Consider the following 13,458-nt stretch of genomic DNA (forward strand, 5'->3'; position numbering starts at 1 on the left):
TATTCTGGGCACATAGTGCCTACTCCCTCACTCTTTGATGCCTTTTGTCTCTTTCCCACCGTTTTCAGTATCTTCTGTCTTACCACACTTTGAAGCATTAACCAGAAATTAGCCAGCACTAAATGCCAACTGCCTGAGCACTACATAGTTCCAGCTGTGATAGTGACTGGTGGCTGCTTATTACAGATCTCAACTGTGCTGCAACTGTGATGATCTGTGGAGTATATATAAAGCTGAGGCTGGGTGTAGAAAAGAACAGGCCTCCCAAGATTAACCAGGAAAATTCCTGAACTTCCAGATGGCCTTTTTTTTTTAGTATACTCCCTTGGGGTAAACACAAGAATAAGACAGGGAGACTAAGTAGGCATATAAATACAGCTGTGGTCAGAAGGTTACATACACTCATCATGGATATAAATGCCATAGTAACTTCGGACTTTTAATGATTTGTTTGGACTTCTTTCTCCAATATTGAAATGATTGTACATGATTTAATGACCTTAAAAACACGAATTGGATGCACATGTTTAAAATTAATTTTGATCCCCGCCCAATATTTGGTTAAAAAGCTCTTAGCAAGGTGCACCTTGATTAGACCCTATTGGTAGCCACCAACAAACTCTTGGCCACTGCTATTTGACCACTCCTCTTGGCAGAGTTCGTAGAGCACATTTAAATTAGTTGGTTTGGTTTGGCAGCTTTTAAGCATAGTCATACTGTACATACTGTAGGTATGCGTTATTCAGAACGTCTAGAAGAAGAGTGTCATCCATAGATGAAGGGAAATTGCTTAGGATGTTCAAAAACACTCCAGGAACCATTTAGCCTCATTGTGCTTTTTTTGGTAAGAAGGGTCTACCTTCAACCTCCAATCCAGCTCCAATCGACCTCATGTTTCTGCACAACAAATGCCATCTTAGCTGAACCTTAACCTTATTAATGTACCAACCAGTTCACAATAAAGACACACAATCTTTATTATGAATATAAATTCAGGAATAACCATTCTTCTGCCTTCTGCCTTTTTTTTTTTTGCATGCGAGCATTATCTGTTTGACAACATTGCTAAGCAGCGATTGTGATGAGGATCACCTTCCTTCACTTGGAAGCACAGCAGCTGACAGAAGGAGGGCAGCAGTTTCAACAAGGTTCACCGCTTGTTTCGAGGATCTTCAAACAGTACATGCTGCTATGTGATTCGGAAACAAGACGCAAACGATTAAACGCTCTCCCCCGAGCACTTGCCACATCTTCCGCTCTTTGAATTTACATGGCATTTATGAACACTCACAAGGAAAACAGAAAAAGTGGGAGTGGGATAGCTGGAGAAGAGGACTCCGGGAGTGGAGGAGTCTCATTATTCTGTTATGGATTGCACATGTCAGGCAGTAAGTGCTCTTTTTATCCTTCCAAAGCACTAGCCTCGGCCACTGAGCGCATTTCCCTACCCGAGTGAAATTTACCATGTTAAGGCTCACGCCACCAGGGGAATGGTGGTGAGAGCTCTGGGTCGCTGCTAAGATTTACCGCCTTGATTAAATAAAGGGCTCTGGTGTGAATAAGAGGCTGAGGGAGAAATCTTCGTAACATAAACACATGTTTTATACTCAACAGTAAATTGATTAGACCCCATCCTTACACAAACACACACACACACACACACACTTTTACACCTCTTTATGGTGTGCTACATGTCACACTGGGTTTTAAACAAAGAACAGAAAGGGGGCAGTGGAGGATTGCTTGTGGCTCAGGGTGGCTTTCTGCCAGTACACAGCAAAGATGTGTCTTCTCAAAAGGGCTTGTTCCCATTTATTACTGCCTGCATACCTTGAAAAGTTCACCCAGGAAAAAAAAATTATTCCTCTCTTTCTATTTGGGAAGAAGAGGTCTCTTATTTGATGCAGCATGCTTCACATATTGTAACACTTCCCAAAAAACCCTTTTAAATTCAGTCTCATGTTCTTCAAATTTCCAGCCTTTCCTTTAGTCCTTAAAGCTTTGCCATAATTAGCTGCATTTTGCTGGGACAAAGCATTAAAAAAAAAATCCACAGCTTAACATATGACAGTCTGGAACAAAGCAAAATGTAACTGGTTTTAGCCAAAGACGGAGCAACAATTTTCAGTTTGCAAAGGTAGGTGAGTATGGGGTCAGCTGATTGATGTGCCTCCAGTGTGTGTCTAGGCTCCCTGCTGGACATAGAGGACACCAGCTGGCACTGTTCAAATTCAAATCCTACAAGCCAATCAGGATCGCCTTTTCAACTAAAAGCCAATGTGATTGGGTGACACCTTGTTTCAATTTATTCTAAGATGTGTGTGTGTGTGTGTGTGTGTGTGTGTGTGTGTGTGTGTGTGTCACACTTAATCACAATGGCAACACTTATTTCGACTTGTTCACTGGTCACTCTAATACAGTTTAAAACAACTATGCTGATCGTTTTTGCAGGTTATGTGGGCTGATCTACACTGAACATCCACACAGTGAACATATGGAGAAAAGGTCAATTTGATCTACAGTTAGACTAAGAACAGTTTTACTTTAACCTGTGCTCTTAAAGAGACTTCATGTTGTTAAAAGCGTTTCATGTAAATGCATGTGTTTGCCTTTTCTTAGTCCTGCCACTGCAGCACAGATTTATAAACCCAAAGATCAGCAGCAGTAACTCGTTTCGTTACAGGCCACTTTGTGTTATGATTTCCTACTAACGTGCTTGAACGCACCACATGGTGCGATTTACGATGTAGGAGAAGTCAAGAGACGAAGTTTATGAGGCGGCATTGAACGCAGCACAGGACTCCCTATGTTTTTTCCCCCTCCGCTTCATAGGGGAGGGAGAATGTGGGGGGGTGTTTGACTCCTGTCTCCCCACCCCCAGCCCGTACGGAGTGGCTTTAGGAAGAAAAGAATCCAAACCTGCAACTCGGAGATAACGAGACACACCAATAAAGAGATACACATTTGGAGATCCGCGCGCGGCGGTGTCGCGCACGGATTATTATAGGGCATTTTATTTTTCTTTCACTGAGGAGATTCTGGCTTGGAGCGTCTGATCTTGGGGGGGAAGGAATACAAATGTACGGAGAATAAAAGGAGTATTTCATACGTGCTCTCTCCGCTAACAAGTGACTGCCGCTGGAGAAAGTGGAATATAGTGTTTTTTTCTGCCGCAGGAGATTCAACGTAACTGTTTATTTTTATTTGCTCTGAGGGAACTGACCGCTTACCCCGAGCATACGGATTTAAAACCTATCCCCAGTAAACCAACTGAGGGGGGGTACTCTCAAAAGTACTTTTCTCACGCCGCTGAAGTGAGTGCAACTTTTTCCTCCTTAACTCTTCTTAATGCTTGAAATCAGTTCAGGTGAAAGGTGCGAGACATAAGAGTGGACTCGGGCTATATCTGTATGTTTATATATTTTCAGCTTTGCTGTGATTTTGTATCTCAGCTCGCTGGAGTAACCAAGAAGAGATGTTAATTTTAGTCCGTTTTTTCTCTTTCAACGTGCTTTCATAAATAAATCTTCCGTGAATGATTTTGTGTTAACATTCAAACAGAAAAACCAAAACTTTAGCATCTTTGTTTTTTTATTGAGCTTTCTTACGATGGGGCTCTGCTTCTGTGGCATCTGAAGATAAAAATGCTTCTGTTACTCGCTCGCCTGTAGAGGGTAACCGTTAATCAGTAAGTGCAATGCTTGGCAGTATAGTCAAAAGTAACGGAATATTTAAGTATTTTGATAGTACTTAAATGTTTAAGTAACTTGCCTATTGAAAGGTTAGAGTGTGTTAAATGGTTACTGTAGGATTTACATTTAAAAGTACCAGGTGCCTTTTAATACCCCTCCAACACTATGGCAGTGTGAAAACGTATGGATAGTGGAATCATGGTTTGGATACATTTCCAGGCATGACCTTTGATGTTGTTCTTGTTCCTCTTATTATCCTCCTAATCATCACCATTAATATCATTTGTTTAAGATGATTTCCAGGTCATCTTAATTTTTATAACATTTGAGGCTAAACATTTTCCAAGGCAACGACCTTCACCAGAGAACACTGTCACCCTCCTCACCCCCAGTGCTCCCACCCTAACAGCAAATGAAAAGCAAAAAACAAAAGATTTGTACCTCTGCTGCTTTTTTAAATGGATTTTGTGGAAAATATGAGCTCAAATATAGAGGTTTTGATTCTTGATGTTAAATGTTATTGAGGCAGTGAACTATCTGGGAAGTTTTGGAAGTTCAGAGGTGAGATGCGCCTTTGCTCTGAGGGAACGAATTCAGTCATGTGGACCTGTTATTGCTACTTACAGCATGTTTTGTCCCATTTCAAGTCTCGCTTCACTTAAGACAATTTTCCAATCTGATGCATAATTAATAAGCTCTGTTTAGTCAAGCAAAAAAAGAAAGAAAGAAAACACATGATAAAATCCCCCTTTTTTGTAAATCCAACTCATCAGTTCTGCATTCCAGCATTCAATCAGCCTGCTAACTTAAATAAATAAACCCATTTGTCTTATGATGAGAGTCACATGTCTATTGTCAGTATCAAGAAGGAGTCTTGTCCTTTAGAGTAATTGGACAACACGTAAACCAAGACGCTGCATGTCAAGTGTGTTCTGGATTCTTAATGTGGCTTTAATTGAACAATTTATCACCCCTGATCACTGTCAAATAACTGGGCAAGAAAGACAACAGGCAACGAAAATGCCAAGGATTAAGCTGGCAGGCATATCCCACTAAGCGTGACCAGTGTGTCTGTCACAGCAGCATCTGCAAGGTGCTGTTTTATTTAATTTAGCCGATTTATTTATTTTTTGTATATAGAAATCACAAGTCAGTGCCTGCTTGAGTGGCGCTCTCCTAAGAAGTGGCAACGCATAGCGGGGGAAGGAAGGGGCCACGAGAACATTACATCCTTGAAAAACTTCTTTTATTGGACCAAACTTTTGATTTCTCCCCGGAGCTCCTTTCCCTACACTTGGAAGAAAAGCTAATTGAATTGTGCCCCGGATATGATGCTTTTTTTTTCCTCCCCCAAGTATGGAGGTCTTGCAGAAGTGTCCTCCTCAGGGTTTTGAAATTCATTTCCTTTGCAATTTATTACTTTCTGAGCTGTTTTTCTTTATTTCCCCTACCTCAACAGTAGGGTGTATTCTCTCCATTTTTGAAAGCATCAAAGTGGAGAAGAGAGAGAGATCAAGATAGCTACAGGCGTTGCGTGCAATGAGTTATTCAGCCGTGTATTTTACTTGAGGTAATTGAACTTTTTAATCGTCTTTCTTTAATATTTTTGACATTTTTGACACACGACCGGCTTAAACACTGTGTGGTAATCAATTTTCATAGCACACGCAACGCTCTTGATGCCTTAAGACGCTTTTATTGTTTGACTTTCCAGACGTGGTGCTGAAACTGAAACTCACAACCATCAACATCTTTTCAAGTTGTTTTTTTTTCTTCTTTTTAAAAAAAATGTCTATCTGTTACTTGCAAATACAATGTTTATTTTTGATGCTGGGGTGCAGTTGATGAGTGCTTGAAGTTTGTCACCCCCGATGCATCGGGGTATATGAAAGTATATGAAAAGCAGGTACATCATCTGGAGGCCAGAGATCACTAACCTCGACCAAGGCCAGTACTCAAATTAAACATCATCATTTATTTAAAAATACTCCACGGACATATCGAGTAACATTATACATCAGCCCACAATTATGCTCATTACAACCCTGCAACACGCTTACATTCTGAAGCAACTGATGTTACTCGCACACTACCTTAAGTGGGGCCCTTTAATGAAGTATTTCTACTGAGAAACCAATGTAAGTCGTCCATTGGTTGATTAAGGACCCATGGTAACATTTGTTAGCTACTGGGAGGCCCCCTAAAGCCAGTCTGTTATGCAGCTGTCTGCTACACAACCTCTCAAGCTGGTGCTGATGTGACTAAATTTCCAGGATATACACCAAAATGCATTAAGCTGTTTCTTTGCCCATGTGCCACCTCTCTAGTCAGTTTAATGAAAATCGGCCTAGCAGTATTTGCATAATCCTTCTCACAGACAAATAGACAAGCTGCAACAAAAACATAACCCCTATGGTAGAGGTAATAAAAACTGTGACCCAGTTCCACTGGCAGCCACACAAGCTCATGCCTTAACACTCCCTCCACCATGTTTGACAAATGATGTTGGACATGTTTGGATTATGAATCCTTCCTTCTCTTCTTAACATTCAGATAAGTTTATTTTAGGTTCTCTTAAGAACTTTGACCTTATGATATACCTTTTGATATACCTCTACTAATATAAACTTGACTTTATTTACTTTACTTCATTTGCAAGGTTGTAAAATATTTAGCAGTTATGACAATACCAAAGCATCAGTCAATGCATTTATCTTACTCAAGAGGACACAACGATATTACACTTAATTTATCTATTTTTTTAGGCTTTTAGGACCACTTTCTTACTAGCCTGTGCCCTGTTTATTTTATTCAAATCCAAATTAACAGAGTTTTGGTGGCATCGAGTGCTTTGCAATTATTCACATTGCACTTAACGCAACAACACAGTTAATAACAGCTGCTCTGAAGTGACTGTTGTGGTAGAGAGAAAGAGAGAAATGTGGCACGTTATGCAGAGGCGCTGTTGCACTCACAGCTAATTGTGTTTATTCATTTTAATTTGCTCCGAGTGCTAAATCAGTGCTCTTCCAGCGACACGAGGTGCAATTAGCTTGACTGTGAAAACAGGAGGCAGTGTGTCTTCTAAAGTGTCCCCTCCTCTCCTCTTTGATTTGTGGATTATCCATCCTTTGTCCTTCACATTTCTTCCTACTTAACCAGGCTGGAGAAGCCCTCGATAAAAGTAGCATCTAACAGCTTCATAGTGTGAGCGTCACCGTGCACACAGTGGGAAGATTACGTAAAATGTCGCAAAACTAAAATTCAATTTGTTTTCAGAAAAGAAGAGGTGTCGTTGGGTTTTTTTGTTAAGTTTTTGATGGGTCATAGATTAGATGTACAGTTTAAAGAAATTTTAATGCAAAAGTAGTTGTTTTGCAGTGAAGTGTTGGGCTTCTGTATTTGAAAGTAAAGGGGTCACATTTGGGCATTGAACTCTAGCCTGTTAGTTGTATGGTTTTACCAATAATAAAAAGTTATTACTGAACCCTCTTAGCCTGGAACAGCGATATATGCCTATAAGTCTATGTTCATATGCAACTGTAAGACAACGCAGACTGTAGGGCAACAGAATACATGGTGGCTGTGTAAAGGCAAACAGCTCTATATGTTTTTGGCACTCTTTTTGTTGTTTTGTTGCATGATGAATGTTAGCAAAAACCCCACAGCATATCTTTGTCCACATCACTTTATCTGCAATGTGTGGTGCACTGCATTACATACCATGTACCTGTTTTTGAGTTTTGAAACAAGTCAGATCAGACCTCTGTTTGTGCAAGCCCAGTTACCAAGAAACACCTTCTGCTTTCCTGAGAGACAGAAAAAAAACAAGATAAAAAGATAAATGCAAACTGCAGGTTGGCAGTTTTCTAGTAGATCTCTTCAATTTACTGGATGCTCCTGTTATCTCCTTGTCCATAGGTGGAGACACGTGAGACTTGTGACTTGCAGTCTGAGAGAACTATTCGCTCAGGCACCAGTGTTTGGATGCTTTAGGTCTAAAGTTTGTAGCTCAATTCCCTTTAGAACTTTGTTCCGAACTGGCGGGGAACCCCCAAAAGTCACAGTTTACCCACCAACTGAAGTCTAAAGGTTACCACTCCAAAGAAGGCCATCAATGGATTTGAACAGAGATGACACGGGTTGAGAGGCATGGGGCCAGATAAGACAAGGCTGTGATAACGTGTGTGAACTCAGCAGCATTGATCTGTTTCTGGCTGACTCTAAGTCCTCTTTGCATCTTGGCTGTCTCTTGGGCTCCTCTGGTGTTTTCTCATCCTTGGTTTTCTTCATGCCTCTGTCTTCTTCACTTAATTTGTTTCTTTCCCTCAGAAATCTTTCTCCATTTTCCTATTTAGTTTTCTGGCTTTTGACACAACTCAAAAATGTCCAGGTGTAAAATACCGGGGATTAAGATAAGATTCAAAACTCTTCTCTGTCTCTACGTGTCACTCGTGCATATTTGAATCCATATGTCACGCCCTTTCTTTTTTCCTGATTGCATTGCTTTTTTTTAATTTATCATATCATTGGCACATTTATTATTTATACCTGAATATTATATTTCCTAGAGATATGCCTTAGTTGAAGAATGTGCAGTCATATTATTGTGTTGTATGCAGAGGTGAAGGTAGACCCTCATGCGCATGAACGTACTAATCTCTGCCAGACTATCTGCTAAAGCTTTTGAGAATACATAAGCACACTGCAACCTCCCCAGCTTCCTGCCCATCCCGTTTGGTTCCACCAGGTTTTAGAAAAATGATTCGCTTCAGCTCCTTCTGATGAAGTGACAGTAATCTGCTTTTGACTACAAGCAGGAGCAGACCTTCTGTTGATGCCTGCTACTTCCTCATACAGTTCAGCCTCGTGTAAGATGTAACACCCTTGAACAAGCATAGCGCCTGAGAGAGAAAACTGTACCAGACACAGAGTTTTCACACAAACACCAGTTTACTCTCATTTCCCTATGGCCCTGAACCCATCCCCTTTTATAGTTATAGAGTTAATGTGAAGTCCTGCCTCATGGTGAGAAGTAATTAACAGTCTGTGACAGACTACAAATGGGTGTGTCTGGTCCTGTCTCTCTGCCTGCATCCCCTATGGGGGTCTCCTGATGCTTGCTGTTGGGCTGTTCCTATGTTAAGTGTGATTACCAGCTGGCTTCTCCCAGATTGATGCACTGAGGTTCCCCTTGGGGTGTCTGCCTCCTTCTTGTCTTTGCAAAATAAGTCTGGCAGGAAAGGCTGTCCTGTGCCCTGGCAGTTTGACCCCTGTGAGGTTTTACACAGGGGTGGTAGCCTGTTTATGTCTGTGTGTGTTTGGGGAGGTTAAACCTGACGGATTCAAACAGGTTGCAGTTAGCTCATTTAAACCCTGCTCTTGTAGGCCATTCGATGGAGCACATTTGACTGTTGAGTCATCTGCACAAAACATATCTGAGAACTAGTTTTAAAAAACACTGTAGTTTGAGTCAGTTTGAGCTTTGTAAGGTAAAAACTTTTCTAACACTTTACCAGGAATGCGTCTACCATCTTGTCTTTCCATTTAAGTATGTTTTAACTTAACATACTTAATGTCTTGTTGCACCCAGCTTTCATAACCACATTTGATTTAGCTATTGGTGCTTTGCTAAATGGACAGTCTAACTTGTGCTTCAATGACAAAGGCTCATTGATTTGTTAATGTTCTGCATCATCCCTCCATTTCTTACAAACTCCTCCAATTACATATACAATTGATAGAGTAAGCAACCAGTATGATGAGAGCAGCTTTTATATAAATGTGCCAAAATCAAACTTTTTTACATTTGGATCAAGCTTTAGCTTGAGAATAGTGCTGCAGTGTCTTTCTTCTAAAAACAACCTGGATTTGATGTTGAAAAGGCTGCACAATGCACACACAAAGTGCACACAGTATGCCGCTATTGTTGCATTTATTGCTAATTGAAACTGTGTTAGTGAATTCATACATTAGCAGAGCATTGTTGAACCTTTTTTTTATTCTAAGGGTCACAGCTTTAACTAATTCACACCAAACATGGGCTTATCCCAGGTTGTTGCTCCAGTGTGGTGTTGTAATGAGATGTGAGTGGGTTTGTGTGTGCATGTGTGTGCTAAAAAGCTGTTAATCCGCTGGTGCTTATTGTGCAGACACAGAAAGCTCAAGGCAAGATGGCTTGGCACCATTCAGATGACTCCCCCCACCCCCATCACCACCACACCCCATCTGTGTCCCCACCACTACCACCACCACCCCGTCCTTTTGTTCCTGCCCTCTCCACCACATGCACAACCTCACCCAAACTTTAGGGGACATCTGTTACAAGGGGAAAAGAAAAAAGGAGCGGAAAGGGAGGGAGGAGGAGAGCGCAAGGAGGTACTCTTAGCTAAGGGGTGGCAGGTGAGGGATGGAGGTCGCAGAGAAACACGTGTAATCAGGGTAGTGGGGGTTGTCATAGAGTAGAGAAAGGGGAGTGGGGTAGCTAAAGAGGAGTAGGCAGATAATTGATGGATGGAAGTAATTGTGTGTAATGCAAGCAACGAAACATGGGCCTCTGGGAAAAAGAGAGATTGAGAGGGAGAAAGAGAGGAAGCTAGTGAATTGCTGTTGGGGGGGGGGGGGGGTTAAAGAGAGGAAAGGGAATAATGAAGAGAGGCAGTGTGCAAAAATTAGGAGGCTAGGAAAGAGGAGAGAGAGATAGGGAGAGAATGAGAAAATGAATAGAGGGAGCATGCTTAAAGAGAGGGAAGCAGGAGAAGCAGAAAAAGGGAGGGGGCTGCTGTTCCGTTGCATCATGCAGTGTGAGCTGGGGTTAAGAAGGAGTAACTACCTGCCTGTCAGGCTGATTGTTCATCCCTATGCATCAGGGGATACACGTCCTGGTTTATGAGAAATGGTGCAGATTCACTATGTGGGCCACTTAACCACAGAAAATGGCTGCATGTGCATCACTGGGAATACAAGCAGCGCTGGCAGTTTGGGCATTCTTCAGTGGTGATGATTGCTATAGATGCAGATGATGCTATCGCTTCCCTTAGTACAAGGAGGCCGTTATTAGATATTCTCATTTTACGCACTCTGTTTGCAGTCTGGCTCACTGGAATCATTTGTTTTGTATTAATAATTCCCCTACCACAACAAACCCCTTCCATCCAAAAGCCCGATCATCAGGCTTCCTCAATAATTACAACTTCTGCAGCCCGGGCGCCTTTTCAAACAGCACGCTGCCTCATCTTTCAGTGAAATGGAAACAAAGCCTATGTGCTCCAGTCTTGATGCACAAATTACAACGTACCAGTGGCATGTCAAAGAGAAAGAAGACAGCGAAGGCACCAGAGGCAAAATGCATTGAGTTTCCTCTCACTTTCTCACAGTGCAACACAAGCTTGTCTCCCAGTAGAGGAAGAAAAGTTTGTCAAGCGCATCACGGTGGAGAGAGTAAAACCTTCCCCAGCCCCTGGGAAGATAGAAGGTGACATTTGTATGTAAATGGAGACAGACACTCTCCACTGTATTCCAGCTGACAGGAAACAGAGTGGGCAACCTGGCGTTTTCTTTTCTTTTTTGAGAAGTTGAAGATTTTGTTGTTTCTCTGACATTTGTTTTCTGCTTCAAAGATGAATACCAAAAAACCCCCGCTTTACACAGCGTGGTTGTGTTTATGAGGAAATGCTCTTGTGCAGCTGTCTCACAGATACACATGTGTATACACACACACGAACACACAAGCAAAGACTCAGTTTTTAACTGTTCCTTTAATCTACATACAGGTAGGTTTCTTTGTGTTTTTATGGTCTAAAGTCCAAGCATTGGCAGATTAATGGAAGTTGTTTCCTGGTTTTTATCACAGGCTGCTTTCTTTGGTTGATGTAGGTTTTATAGATTCAGAGATCAAAATAAATTAGGGCTGGAAACGAATGAAGAATAAACCAAGCAATCCCAATTGGGCTGTAGCACCTGCAGTGGCTGGCCCCCTAATTAACTCTCGAGTCTCGGTGTCGGAGAAGATAATCCTGATTAAAAAGTGATTGAGATTGGAGGAAGAATGACAGCAGTGCAATCAGAGATACCAGTCATGGCTGGGGAGATTAGCACCAGGGTGGTGGTGGGGAGGGGGGTTACCCCCTTGCTGCTGTCGCCCTTTTGTTTGTGGATCAAATCCAGGGCAGAATAACAGTTATAGAGATTTAGGTTTTTTTTACTTCTGATTTTTGTACCACAGGGAAGATTGTCTAAGACACCAAACTGCCTTATAATTTTTGTGTTTTTCTTTGTTGTAGTTTTGACAATACAGAGCAGAGTAGCTGGTTACTTATTATATGAAAACTTATATCGCTAAGATACAAGAAAAAAATGCTTTAATTATTACAATTTAAATAGTGTCTATTGGAGACTTTGCGCTGGCATTTGCTGTGGCTATATAGATATATAGATGAGATAGCTAATTTGGCATATTAGACATGTTTTCTGGAACAGAATTTAATTGAGGTGAAGGTGTTTTTCTGGGATTTCCTGGTTGGTATAAAGCATGCTGGCACATCTGACACCTGTGGTCTAAAATCAGAGATCAGAAAGTTGATTTTGAGACAGAAATTCAAATAAAGCACTTCAGTTACTCTGGAATAGACTAAAGTATTTTTTCTCTTGAGTGTCTCTGGATGTCATGCGTAGTCTAAGAAGGCTGTTTAAATCCATCCAGTTTAAGGTGTAAAATTTAAGCACCTGTTAGGTTATCTGGTGAAACACAGAATCAGAGTAGGAGGAATGTTTATGGATTTTCTTTTTAAGGGGAAACAAATAAAGCTGTTATCAGAGTCTATTTGTCGTCGATATGAGAAGATAGTGAGGGGGAAGCAGAGCCAGCATTGCTCAGATTCAGCTTGCAGCCTGATGCCACCAAGTGGGAACTAGAAGAGAAATACACTTCAGAGACAGGGAGACATACATTCCTACATGACAATATCAGGATCAGTGTTGTCCAACTGAAATCTCACCATACAGCAGTGAAATGATCAAGTTTTCTCAGAAAAACCTGAAGTGAGATTTACAAAACCATATTGCATGTTGTATCTGAGTGATGCCCCTCATCTGCAGCAATGATGCTTCTTGTCCACTCCTCTCATTCTATCTTTCAGCCAAAGGGATAGATGGGAGTTATTTGGTGATAAATCCAGCCCCTGTCCCCACCCCTTAGGGCAGCCCCTGTGACATTTGTCATTATACCCTAATCTGTAGTCTCAACAGGGTGCAGGATAGGCCTGAAAACATGAAAGGGAAGAGAGAAGCGGGTTTGGCATGGAAATAGGGGTTGCTGTTCACAGTCCCATCATAGTTGCCCTTGGGTTAGTGTAGTGGAAAACCAGGGAGAGACTGGAACAATAAAAGCAAATGACTGAGTTTGGTGTGTGTGAGAGTGAAAGAGAGCGGGCAGAGACAGAGAGAGAGACAGGCAGCGAGACTGCAGGCTGAAGGGAAATGGAGACAGCAGTTTAGAAACAGGAGGTAGATGGAGAGCAGAGGGTCTCCCATTTTCATGGAAATAAAGGAGCACTAATGAATTTGAACGAGTGCCCTCCAGGGATATACCATAAGGGCAAAAATAGGAAGAAGCAGATTGGGGTTTAGGAGCTTTTTAAACTACAGCCAAACTGTCTTTTAGCACACAGGGGTGCACCCAATTCTGCAATCACTAAGATGGCCGCCGCCCCACTTGCCAACTGCCGCGGGATAGGCCTGTGCCAGGACCCAGAGAGGATTTGGTGCC

The 13,458-nt window shown here is 41.7% G+C and overlaps 1 protein-coding gene across 15 annotated transcripts in view; it reads left to right on the plus strand.

The window, feature by feature from the left end:
* Nucleotides 1-13,458, plus strand: part of ptprsa (protein tyrosine phosphatase receptor type Sa) — a 220,684-nt gene that overhangs the window by 49,444 nt on the left and 157,782 nt on the right. Inside the window, exon 1 of one of the 15 annotated variants that reach the window (XM_019345863.2) lies at nucleotides 2,877-3,314. The exons of the other annotated variants lie outside the window; for them this stretch is intronic. The gene's annotated coding sequence lies outside the window, so the exon portion shown is untranslated. Of the gene's footprint in view, nucleotides 1-2,876; nucleotides 3,315-13,458 lie in introns of those variants that run through there. 15 annotated transcript variants of the gene reach the window in all.

This window comes from Oreochromis niloticus, linkage group LG15, assembly GCF_001858045.2.
Source record: "Oreochromis niloticus isolate F11D_XX linkage group LG15, O_niloticus_UMD_NMBU, whole genome shotgun sequence".
In the NCBI taxonomy this organism is placed as follows: domain Eukaryota; kingdom Metazoa; phylum Chordata; class Actinopteri; order Cichliformes; family Cichlidae; genus Oreochromis; species Oreochromis niloticus.